The following is a 12,200-nucleotide window of genomic DNA, read 5'->3' on the forward strand; positions in this document are numbered from 1 at the left end:
CCCGTTCTCGCCCCGGGGAATGACCCGTCCAAACGGAGAAGTGGACAAACAGCTTGTGTTTCTGGATTTTTGTTTTTCTGACTGGGGGTTGCCTCGCTCCCCCGGTGCCTCTCAGCAGCCCCAGGAAACCTCCTCTGTGACCCGACTGCCGAGCACCTGGGATTTCCATGGGAAATTCCAGCTGTGCTCAGTGTAAGGCACCCTCCTGCTTTCACGCGGGCTGTAGGGGGCCGGGGGGTCAGCCAGCTGCCTCTCTGCCCTTGCGGCGTAGATTCCGGGCTTCCGGGGCCAGGCGGCCTGCCCAGCTAGCAGTCAGGGTTCGAATCCTTCACCGTGTTTAGTTGGTCATCATCTATGGTTCCACTGTCCTTACTCCCCCCAGGGGCTTCCCCCTCACTGTCCCGAAGCTGACCTGGCTCCTCTGCACACTTGGGCCAGATTTCCCCACCGGGGCCCAAGGTTGGCCTCGCAGGCCTCCTCTCAGCCTTCTTCACCCAGGAAACCTCACTCTTTCCCATCAGTTTTCCTGGGAAGCACATCAGAGCATTCTCTGGCTTCCTATTCTTTTTTCTCCCTGAAAACACACAAGGTGGGCTCATTCTTCACGTTGCCATGTTTGAAAGAATCTGAAGGACAGGTAATATTTCTCTAAGGACAGGTGCCTGGTGGCTGGCCCTCAGCCTCACCATGGGAAGGCCAGAGTGGAGTGCTGGGGTGGGAGCCAACGTAGAGCTCAGTTTAACGGACCCCAAGCCCTTCCAGCTAGGGATGTCCCACTGTGGCCTGTCCTCCCAGGTGTTCACTAGGAGCCAGAAATCCGCCTTTTTTGTTAATTATTCCAATTGTGAACTGTTACAAAAAACAAGCATGCCGAGAAACTTTTCCAAGAAAAAGAATGAAGAAGTTTCAGCTTCTAAACCACCGGTTCAGAGAATTGACATCAGAGGAGTTCAAGTGCACGTGGCAAGTTTGCACTCTTGCCCGCACGTTTCTCCAGAGACTGCTTTAGAACCATCTGCCTCTCTTCATATTTCCTCTGTGCCATGTCCCTTGCGCTGCCCTGGTAACCAGGAGGCCCCTGGCAGCGGGGGCCTGGACGCTCCCCTCGTTATTGGATCATATCAGGAAACTCCTGTCCTCCACTAGATAGGCCCCGGCAAAGGAGAATGCGGCTAAAACAATTTTTTGGCAAATCAAATGAAAGTCACCTAAATTTCCTATTTGAAAGGAACCTTCAGCCAACGCTATTCATAGGCAGGGGGGTCGTCTGCTCTTTGTGTTGTAAATAGATGCTGTATGTCGCAGGTGAGGTTTGCCTGAAGTGAGGCTACACCACCTGGGTCTGGCCTGGGATGAGCCTGCAGAACTGACACGCTGGGCAGTCCTTGTCCTTGCTGTGGGACCACAGACAGGCACAGGCTACCCGGTAACCGAGCAGACCGGGGGCTCAGTAACAAGCCCACAGTCCTCACGAATAGAGCATTCATTAATAGAAATATATGCAGGGGTGCTGGCAGCCAAACTGCCCCGAGCAGTGTGTCCTGACCTTGGCCGCTTTCTCCTCCTGGGGACCCAGTGCATGCTTGGGCTTCATTTAAGAGGGCATTCTGTCAAATTACAAGCATTTTTATTGCAGGTGAGAATTTCTGACCCGTGTCGGGTGTGCTAAAGTACTTCCTGCAGACCAGTTTTCTTTTCTCAGGGATACTGTTTTCAAATGTAGATTTTATGATTACACAGGTTTGGCAAGACCATCGGAAAGAGAGTTTGTTACTCAGAGATCCCAAGAGGAGGGAGGCACACCACCACCCAGGGCCACTGGGGGGAACACTAGGGCTGGTCAGGAGGCAGAGAGAAAAGCAGGGAGGGAGAGCTGTGGGCAAGAGCCTTTACTGGGATTTCTACAGGCAGGATAAGCAGGTTTCCGATTGGCCAGGTTGAATAATTTCAGTGGGCTCTGGGGCCCAGGGGCTACCCCTGGTTGTCTGATACTGTCCTTGGGGTGATTAGGGCCAGTGGATGGTGGCCTAAAGTGTGAGAGCCCACAAAGCAGCTGGTGGAGTGTGAACCGTGCACTGGCTGGTTTGCATATAAAAGGTGGGCTCAAAGGCAAGTTGTTCACTATCTCTAGGAATTGGCTAATCCTGGGAGGGGCGGTCCTTCCAACATGAGCAAAGGCCCCTAGATGTCTAAGGATCAAATATAGAAACTAGAAGATGCAGTTATTACACATATTAATCCCTATGAGTCCTTGGTCTACAGAGGGATCTGATTTTATCCCCTGCTGAGGACACAGAGAAAACCAAAAATGTGACATAACTTTATGCCTCTTGCAAAAATCTTACAACAGGTACAAGACTCCATACAGATCAAAAGTTGCTCCTTCTTCATTTGAACGGGTAATATATTCCGGTGGTACAAAACTCAAAATGATTTAAAGGGTTTTGCACAGAAAGTATTGTTCCTATTCCTGTCCCCGTCCTATGCTCCCTAACACTGATTAGTCTCTAGTGAAGACCTGTAATATTTCTTTGTGAAAATACCAAGCAAATATGAACATACATATTTTTTAGACAATAACTAGAAGAATTCTTCTGAAGTCCATATAACTTAGCCTTCATGGTCAATAACAATGTGTCCTGAAGCACTTCAGTCTGCTCAAGTGTGGTAAATTTTGCTTCTAATCAAAGAGTATGAATGACTAAAGGACTTGGCAGGTGCACAGTGTATCATAGCTTAAACATGCTTAATCAGATTGTTGGGCAAAGTGTTGGATTTCTATTATTTGCTCCTATCTGTTTTGGGGGTGGGGTGAAGATAGAGGTGGGAGGAATTGGCAGAGGTTATGAATTTGCCATAAACTAGGAGCTGCTCTTGGTCTTAAGATGGTAAATCCTGAGAGCAAATTTTTCTTCTGTGGGCATATTCACATTAAATAATCTTAAGACAGGTGTCTAAAGACCAACATGCCAGGCCATTTATTTATTTACAACAGAAACATCTGATCCAGAAATCAGAATCCTTAGACGTTGTGGCTGGCCCGTGTATCCAGTCCTGGCAAGTGGGAAACGTTGAATAATGATCTAAAACTTGTTCAGGAATATGGAAATTAGAAGAGAGGAGATTAATTGGATTAAGTACTACTGGAATTATCATTGATACCAAGACTTTAGAGTCCTATGGAATGCATTTTGACACCACAGAAAGTCAACAGATTAACAGCTTTTAAAGGTGACTGTTCTGTGTTTTTTTCTCATTTTGCTGCAGACAAGTAAAATTTGTCATGGACAAGCAATGAGATTTTTGGAAACCCCAGAGCTGAATGAAGAGACAATAGAGATGACCTCACCTTGGAAAAACCAAGCAGCAACATCTCCAAAGTCAGGATGGCCTTTCCCATAGACAGATGTGACTCAAATATTCAGATGGGGGTTATGGAAGGGTGGACCCTCTTCTTGGTCGTACAGCATCCTTGCTCAGTAGGGAAACTTTCTCAGGAAGAGTTTGTTGGTGGGAGGATGGGGCTCATAAGTTTTCATCCTTTACGTTCTTTTTGATGGAATGTTCTCCTTTTATATTCTTTGGATGGAATTATGGCTTCCTACTGGACCAAACGGTCAGAGTCGGTTGGGTTGGTCAAGATTCCTCCACTGGATGGTGCTGGGTAGGCACTGAACAAGTTTACTTCTACGATGCTACTGTGGCTGACTACTCTTTTCTTCACAGACATATTCTTTCTTCAGATATTTGAATAATTCAGACACATCTTATAGTCAAGACTTGGGATCCCTTCTTCCTATTAAAGGAGAATTTGCATATCAATGAGTTCTAATCAATGAAGTGTTAATTTTGGCGTACAACTCACAATGTCAACCTTTTATTATTATTTGATTCTATTTTTTGAGCAGGTATTGTTTACACATGGTACAAAATTCCAAAATACTACAAAGTGGTGCTCCTTGAAAAGCAAGTTCCTGCTCATTCTTATGACCTAGGTACCCAAGAGACCAATATTATAACCAATTTCTTGAGTACACTCCAGAAGCATATATGAACGCGTATATATTTTTTAAAAATATGCACCTGGATTTTTTACTTAAGAATTTGGTTCGGAAAAAACAATTTAAAAAAAAAAAGAAAAAGAATTTGGCTTGGAGACTCATAGAGTTACCTCATTCGTTTTACCTACATGCATTTATTTAGCTAAGCAAGTAAAATTTTAGACAAGTAAATTTTGGAAGGAATGCCTTCCAACCACTGAGGCATGAAGGTTGACATTTTCCTTTTTATTTTATTTCCCCATAATTCTTTCTCTGTTTCTGTTTCCTTTTTAATTTTGTAAATATGTAATTACTTATCAAGCTACCCCGAGCATCTTTAGTTATCCACTTTGAAAGAACATTCTCATCCTTGGCTGGCATCTGCACAACAGCGCGTTGTGAGAGTACTCTAACCAGTCCTCTGTAGACAAGTATGTGCATTGTTTCTGATCTTCTTTGGTTATTACAAATAATATCGCAGAGAATAACCTTTTTACAGTATATATGTAGGTCTATCTGTAGAGCAATTCCTCCAAAGTGGGACATCTGTGTTACAGGGTACACTAATTCATAATTTGGTAGACATTGTCAAATTGTCTTCCATAGGAGCCAGACCACTTTGCACAGCCACCAACTATGCATATGAATATAGCTAGGCCTCTATTGATGGAAAATGAGATTGCTTCAAATATTTTGCCATTGCAACATAAGAAGCAAAGGTATACGTGGATATAGAAAAGTTCTCATGAATAAGAATGTATTTGTAGAATAAGGCCTTATTGGCTATAGAAATATTTTTATATGTGACAGATACATAGGAGTTTTTTTGTTTATTTGTTTTGTTTTTAAATGAAGGAAATTAGCCTTTGTATCACTTACCTTTGCTGCATAACACAAGCTCTAAACTTAGTGACTGGACAGCTGTTTACTTAGCTTCCAGTTCTGTGGGTCAGCAATGTGTTCTGGGATTCACTGGGTAGTTCTACTGGTTGGAACCAGTCTTGGCTGTTCTTGGCAGTGGTCTCTGTGGGAAAGCTGGTGTAGGAGAGCTCGTGGGGTGGCTCATCATCCCTACTCCACATGTTCTCTCCTCCCCCACCTGGCCTGCTTGGGCTTTTTCACCTGGGGACTCAGGATTACAGGGGCAGAAAGAGGGCAAGCCCCAATGTGCAAGTGCTTTTTAAGTCTTTCCCATCACATCTGTTACTGTCCACTGGCTTGAGCCCAGAGTCAATGTAAGAAGACACTACCAACAACGCGGGTACAGGGAGGTTTGAACAAGTTGGAACCCGTACTGCAATGAACCCACAACATCCCTTAAAGGCCAAATCTTAATTCTCTGCTTTAAGCATTTGGGGTCACTCTGGTCCCTGTTACTGATAAATCCAGGTACTGTGCTGGGGTGGGAGACACATGAGTTATGATCTCCCAAGTCCTTGATTGAGTCTGAAGCACAGTTTCAAGTGTAGAGCTTTTGCCCTCTGAAGTTTATTTCTTCTGCAGAGAGAGAGATTTAGTGGGACTGAGAGCCAGGGGCAAGGCTGCTAACCAGTGCGGGAAGCACTTTGAAAATACATTATTTTCTGAACTTTGTTTTCCTCACTTAAAAACTTGATGACCAGGTATCCTTCTGGCATCCCATGGAACCCAGCAGGAAGGGTTTAACTTTTGCTGATTTCAGCTGATAATATGTTTAAACGGAAACACACGGCATCCAAACTAGGGCTTTCAGAAATGCACAGGAAGAGTTGGGTGATTGGATTAAAAGTTCCCCAGTGACTTGAAATTTGGACTCATTGAGAAAAGTCTAACTCTTATCCTCAACTCAATTTATTTATTTTTTTCATTTCGTGTGTTCTGTTGACTTGATTAAGTCAGCCCAGGAGCCTCCTGAATTGAAGAGAGAAGCCCGCAACCAAATCCATGTTAGTCCTCTGTGAATTTAGACAATGCCTTCCAACCACTGAGGCATGAAGGTTGATAAGACATGACCGTTGTCACCTCCTCCAGGCCTGGGAAACCACAGAAGGCCCTTAACAGGGAGCAGGAAGAGGAAAAAGAGAAGTAACGTGTGTTGAGCATCTACTATGTCCCAGGCACCACTCAATGCACGCGTGTCTAGAGAGGTGTAAGATGCTAAGTCCTGAGTAGATAACAGGCAGCCTCTGAAAACACAGAACGAAGCATAGTGTGAAGGAGGAAAAGGAGAGGGAGGAGATAAGAAGGAAAAGAAGGACAAGAAAGAAAACAATAATTGCAGTAAAGCAAGGATAGTGAGAAGGTGTGTATGGCCCAAGTCTGTGGTAGGGCACCTGAAGGTACTCTCACCGTTGTAGACAGGGCCCCGACTCCTTCAGCCTCTGATTAGCTTCGAGATAACAGGCACCTCACAAAATAGTCTGAACTGTCTCAATTGTGGGGCCGGATACGCAGCATCACACCAAATGTGGTCTTCATCCTTGAGCCTGGTCTGAACTCTGTGCTGGGGTTTGCACAGGAACTCCTTTCTTTAGAACCAGGCTCCCCGCTGGTTGATTGACATGCAGACAAGCGCTGAGTACCTTGAAAGTCTCAGGAACCCCATCAGAGTCCCTTGGATCAGATCAAATGACACCAGACGCCCAGTGTGCCTTGCCCACCATGTCATAGCGGCCCTAGAACGATGCCTCGTGCACTGGGAGGCGCTAATCAGTGGTGCGTCAAGGGAGCATGTCACTGTGGCCCGAACAGGTTAGTATGTTCGCCCCAAACACGCACAGTGCCCGGGGGAGTATTTATGCTCTCTGGGAATCTGGCTCAACTCGATCTTCGGTAGTCCACGCGGGGTCAGGGTATAGGGGCAGGGTACGGGGGCAGGGTTTGTACCTGGCCCTTAGCAGAAAGAATTTCTCCTCTCACTCACCAGAAAGAAAATAAGAAAAAAAAGAATGAGGAAGTGTAAATCGTACATTCTCTATGTCTGGCTTATCTGCTGTAGGAAAACAGTTGTGATGGGCACCTGAGGACAGCTGAGGCCCTGGGGCTGTGGCTGATGTTACTGGTCTGCTTGGATCACTAGGAGCAACATGGAAGTTTGGATTCAGGGGATCCCAGGGAGCAGCTGGATACTAGGAGCTCCTCCCCACCAGCAGCTGGGCTATAATCTGAGTGCCCAGGAGCACACACGGGCCAGGAGCCGCTGGCTTTGCCCCAGCCCCTGCTGTATCTGCTCACCAGGAAAGGTGGGCTTTAGTCTGGGACCGGGCAGGGTGGGGCCTCGCCTGAATCCAGTTGTTCTGTGTGGAGCCCTGACAGTCCGCCCGTCTCCTGCCAGACACCCAACTGCCACACTTGTCACTGTGGCTTGTGGTCCTCTCCATCCCCATGGCCCGCGGAGTACAACCCTGTCGTCCGCCAACAGTAAAACACTGCCTCACCATGAGTGGGACTTCTGATTTCCAGTAGATTTATTACTTCATATGTTTTGTTTAAAATCTGCCTCTGCTCCGACCCCCAAACACACGGCCTAGAACCCACATCATCCATCCTGTGCTGCTGGCTCTGTCACAGGGAGGTAAAAACAAGTTTTGGTGATGAATTGAAGAGAGCATTCCTAAGAAGTTCTATTTTCTCAAATTTTTTTGTTTAAAGATTTATTTATTTGTTGATGGAGAGAGAGAAAGAGCACAAGCAGGAGGCATAGAGGGAGAGAGAATCCCAAGTAAACCCCCTTCTGAGACCTAGTTCAAATCTTGCTACACCACTGAACGGCCACAAATTCAGCCTGTCACATGACGTCTCTGAGTCTGAGTTTATTCACCTGGAAACACAGACAATAATAACTCCTCTACAGATTTGTTATAAGTAGTAAATTAAATAGGAACGTGAAACTCTTAATAGTAGTATCTAGAAGATAGTATGTGGGCAGTAGATAGAATCTGCTCTGGGCATCTATTTTGGAAGCAATTTATTTTTTTAATTTCTTTTAAAACATTTTGAAGACTTGTTTATTTGAGAGAGAGAGAGAAATAAAGAAAAAAAAAAAGGTGAGAAAGCAGAGGGAGGGACAGAGAGAGGGAGAGAGACAATCCCAAGCAGACTCCCCACTAAGTGCAGAGCCTGATGCAGGGGTCAATCCTACAACCCTGAGATTATGACCTGAGCTGAGATCAAGAGTTGTATGCTCAACTGACTGAGCCACCCAAGTGCCCCTATTTTAGAAGCAATTTATATTGGAATTTGGTCCAGAACAACTTATATTCATTTCCTTAAAGATGAAGCACTCTGTTCTGTTCATACACACACACACACACACACACACACACACACAGATTTCTATTTCTAAGTGGGTTCAAGAAGGGTTAAGTGACTTGCATGTTGCAGGTCTATAGCTGTTTCAGAGGAAGGCTGAGGAAATGGGCACAAAGGCCTATTGGATTTCAAGGTGGGAACAAATGCTGCCCTCCCATGGGCATCCTCATACTCTCTGTTGGTGACCATGAGCTGGACAGATCATTGGACTGACTGATCTTTTCATGGATAATTCAGATGAAAACACTCAACATGCATCTGAGGAATACGCTCAAGGAACAAGTGAAGGACACTTTTGCTTTACCCACCTTCTGTTGTCACTGTGCACACTCACTGTGGAAAGGTTCCCGGCGCCACGTGGCTCTGCAATCTCATCAGTCGGTGTGGCCCGTCTTCCACGGTGTCAGTTGCTCATCTGCCATCTGACCCCGAGTCCCCCATGCCTGTCTTCACAGGCGGAGTCTCTCACTACTACCAGACTCATCATTTACCTTGGGAGACAAAAGCCTGTTTATAGGAGAGGGTGTCATCCCTCCTCTGGGTATTGAACATTTTCTCAGGGGATCAAAATCTCAAACCAAAGGGCAGAGAGACAGTAGGATTTCAGGGCTTCGTCTCTATGGGCAGGGGCAGTGTGGGGGATTCAGTATCATGACAATACCCAGAAGCTGACACTGAAATAGTGTTGGGCACGGGCCTCAAATTGTCTTAGCAAAGCCATGATGGAATGAATGCCAGCTGTGGCCTCGGGACTTGTGAGGAACCAGTTTCCCCCATGATGGGACTTGACCGTGGGGCAAGTGGGTTAGGCAAGTCCTCACTCTATCACGGCCATCTCCAGCTGCAGCTTCTACAAGTTTCCAGGAGGGCACGAACATTTTAGTTCACATGAAGCCACTGGGTGGCTGTGACCGTGAGCACTGAAGTCCTTCGTCTTCCCTCCTTCTTTCTTTCTGCTGCCCTTGATGTGGCCAAAACACCTGGACTTTGGAGTCAGACACAAGTGGGGCAAAATCCTCATTCCGGCCTGTGTTCGGTCAGCCCATAAGCATGTGTAGGCACCTCCTCGGCCCCAGGCCCTGAGGTTGCAGGTGTAAGAGGGGTAGAACGGGACCTCCGCCCTGGGCAGCTGGCATTCTAGCCGAGGGGCACCTCGCAGTGTTTGATCACGACAGGGATGCCAATCCGGTAGGAGCCTGGTGTAGCCCAGGGGTCTGGGTGGGCTTTTCCTGAGGCAGCGGTGGTTCAGCTGAAGTGTGGAGGGAGGATGCGTGAGGAGGTGAATGGTAGGAAAGAGCAGCTCAGGGGAAGGACCCGCGTGAGCACAGCCCCTGAGCAGGAAAGAGCTTGACCCTGACTGATTTGGCACAGTTCGTTTACCGGCTTCTTCCCAAAATTGTTCAAGAGGACCAGCGAAAGGCAATGGTGAATCCGAAGTGCCCTCTGCAGGGCTGGCACACTGCGGCCCTGCGGCACTGGCTACCCTTTCCCCAGTACTCTCTTTTTCCAAGGACTGTGAACACCCACCTTCCTATTATTAAAGTGCTAGTAAATTCTCCTCCCTTCACAAAGAGTGAATGTTCTGGAATTTAGAAAATGTTGCAGCCAATACGGATGGAGGAAGCCAGAAGCCTCACACAGCATGAGGCACCTCCAGCTCCAGAAGTACTGGGCTATAAAATGATGAGGGGGGAGAGACCGCATCCTTTTGCAGCAGGTGGCCGGTCGTGGCCTCACCTGGCTCCCTGCAGGACCAGCTACCCGGATGACCGTTTCCTCCTCTGTTACTGTCCCTTTGTCAAAGAATTGTTGGTTCCTTCCATTACACTGCATGAAAAAGCCTAATGACTGTAGGATTTCTCAGCTATAGGTCTCAACTGAGCCTTAATTATTCATATGTGCCGGATTAATTATTCAAGACGATGAACTGGCGTGTGCACTACGGGTTTACTAGTAAACAAGGGCTGTGTGAACAGCGTTTGGTAGGGCAGACAAGGCCCCTGCATGGTTTATTCTGGGTATGGACAGGGGCGTTTGCTCAGGGGTGCCTTACACTGACTGCAGGGTACGGCTCTCTGCCGCTGTGAAGAGGGACTTTGCCAATACTTTCTGGACAAGGAGGAGAAATGTGGTTAGACCCCATCCCTGGGGGGACGGCTCCTGGGGCCAGATTATATTTGGTCTTAAATTGGTGAGAACTCTGCCAAGATTTCTTATGTGTTTGCATTCTTGATCACTTGTTGTAAAAATGTGTTCGTGAACCGGATCTTTGGCACAAATTCTCCTCCCAGCCTGGAGCGCCTGAGATTGGAAATTGATGGAGTCAAGGACAGGGATCTCAACCCCAAGGCAAATGTGGACTCCTTCTGCTGGCAAGGTAGCTGGGATTCTCTGAGATAGCCCACCCCGGTGGGGGAGCAGCATCTCCAGGGCCCTGCACCCCTCCCCTGCCAGACTTCACCTCCTCACCTGGCTCCTTCACCCAGGACCTCCTTCCCTGGACCCCTCTCAGTGGCGGTCGCTCACTTTCCTACAGCCCTGATGTTGCAAGCTTTGCACACTACGGGCAGGCACCGTAAGCTCTCCCCCCTCACAAAGGAGACTGGTGCTCCTCTATCCCCACGGTCCTCCCTGACCTCCGGGGGTCAACCCTCCTCACCGCCCATCCCCTCTCCTCACTCACAGGGAGGGTGGCATTACGGCCTTAGCTTCTGGAGCTGTGGCCTTCCAGTAACACTTCATCCGGCTCCCCCTCGGCCACCCACCCTCATGGCCACACTCTAATTACCAGCTCCAAAATTATAAAACCAAACACATCACCTTCTGGCCGCAACTTGCTATTCTTTTTAGCTTTTCAACTCCCTATTGTTAAGAAAATAATAATGTGTGGTAAAATATACACAACATAAAATTTTACCAATTAAGCCATTTTAGGTGCACAGCGCTAGGGCACTAGGTACATTCACACTGTTGTGCAACCATCACCACATCCCTCTCCAGACCCCTTTTATCTTTCCAAATTGAGACTCTGTCCACATAGAACACCATCTTCTCATCCCCCCCCCCCTGCCTCTGGCACCCACTATTTTACTTTCCGTCTCTATAAATTTGGTTATTCCATGGGTACTTCATATATTTAGGATCATATAGTATTTGTCCTTTTCTGACTGGCTTAGTTCACTTAGCACAATATCTTTCAGATTCCTCTGTGTCGTAGCAGGGTCGGAATGTCCTTCCTTTTTAAGACTTAATCAAATTCTATGTATTGACCACATTTTGTTTATCCATTCGTATGTTGATGGATACTTGGGTTATTTCCACCTTTTGGCTACTGTGAATGATGCTGCCGTGAGCATGAGTCTACAAACATCTTTCTGAGTCTCTGCTTTCCGTCATATTAGGTGTATATCGAAAGGTGGAACTGCTGGGCCATATTGTAATTATGTCTGGCTTTTTGAAGACCTACCAAAATGTTTCTCATAGCTGCCGTACCATTTTACGCTCCTTACCAATAGTGCACGAGAGTTCTGGTTTCTCCACGTCCCCACAAATACTTGCAATTTTTATCAACTTGCTTATTTACTTACTTAAATGTTCTTTACAATAGCCACCCTAATGGGTGCAAAGTGGTCTCTCATTATGGTTCTCAGTTGCATTTCCCTAATGGCTTGTGATGCTGAACTTTTTCTTCATGTGTTTTCTGGTCATTTGTTTGTATACATTCTTTGGAGAAATATCTATCCAAGTCCTTTGCCCATTTTTCAAACAGGTTATTTTGTGGTTGTTGGGTTGGGTTTTAAAAAAATACATACAAAAATACATATTCTGGATATGAACCCCTTATCAGTTATATGATTTATAATTTGCCCA

The sequence above is a fragment of the Vulpes lagopus genome, chromosome 10 (assembly GCF_018345385.1).
Source record: "Vulpes lagopus strain Blue_001 chromosome 10, ASM1834538v1, whole genome shotgun sequence".
NCBI classification, from domain to species: Eukaryota; Metazoa; Chordata; class Mammalia; order Carnivora; family Canidae; genus Vulpes; species Vulpes lagopus.